Source organism: Myotis brandtii, unplaced genomic scaffold (assembly GCF_000412655.1).
Source record: "Myotis brandtii unplaced genomic scaffold, ASM41265v1 scaffold363, whole genome shotgun sequence".
NCBI lineage: Eukaryota > Metazoa > Chordata > Mammalia > Chiroptera > Vespertilionidae > Myotis > Myotis brandtii.
This window is the reverse complement of record NW_005363938.1, coordinates 4801254-4802320: the sequence shown is the minus strand read 5'-3', so window position 1 is coordinate 4802320 and position 1067 is coordinate 4801254. Positions and strand designations below refer to the sequence as shown.

The window sequence follows — 1067 nt, the reverse complement described above, 5'->3', positions numbered from 1 at the left end:
AGAAACATCGATGAGAGAGAAACATCGATCAGCTGCCTCCTGCACACTCCCCACTGGAGATGTGCCCACAACCAAGGTACATGCCCTTGACCGGAATCGAACCTGGGACCTTTCAGTCCGCAGGCCGACGCTCTATCCACCGAGCCAAACCGGTTACGGCTGAAGAGTATTCTTTAAGAAGAGGAAGAAGAAGAAGAAAAAAGATAAAAAATATGAACAATCAAATGGCAATAAATACATATCTATCAACAAATGAATCTGAAAATCAAAGTAAACAAACAAGAAACCTAATGAACAAAATAAACTGATGAATAAAATAGAATCAGAGGCATGGAAACATGGAACAGACTGACGACTCTCAGAGGGAAGGGGGATGGGTGGGAAGAGATGAACCAAAGATCTTATATGCATACTAGAAGCCCAGCACGTGAAATCGCACGACCCTGCCCACCTACGCCGGTCTTTGGTCATTATGGCGATAGGGACACAGGCCTTTTATAATATAGATATGCATTACCTATGGACACAGACAATAGGGTGGTGAAGGCCTGGGGCGGGGCAGGAACCGGGTAGAGAGGGGCATTGGGGGGATATGAGGATGACATCTGCAATACTCTCAACAATAAAGATTTTTTAAAATAAAAAATAAAAAGCTGGACATCAAATCTTTGATCAGAAACCACTATTGTAACAATCTGTATTGGAGATTTTTATCTTCCTGTATCTTTCTAAGGATTATATAATGTAGTGTGTGGACAACCATGTATTGTTATTTAATTTTTCCAGAGTATACAATTTCCTCCAATTCAATAATGGATGAATAAAAAGCAAACCCAGTCACAATACCTACTAGTAAAATGTTAAACATTCTCTCAGTGAACCTTAATCCTACACTTCAATTAACAAATGTGTATTGAGCATATAAATAGGTATGATTCATCATATGCCTTCAAAGAACTAGCAACTTAGCTGGGGTAGAAGACAAGAAACTATGTGATGAAATAATACGATGGTAATACAAAAGGTATGAAAAATGGCATGCAGGATTACATCCATGGGCTACAGAA

The 1067-nt window shown here is 39.5% G+C and overlaps 1 pseudogene; it reads right to left on the bottom strand.

Moving 5' to 3' along the window:
* Window positions 1–471, bottom strand: part of LOC102244050 — a 5774-nt pseudogene extending 5303 nt beyond the window's left edge.
* Between the last annotated feature and the right edge of the window lie 596 nt (window positions 472–1067).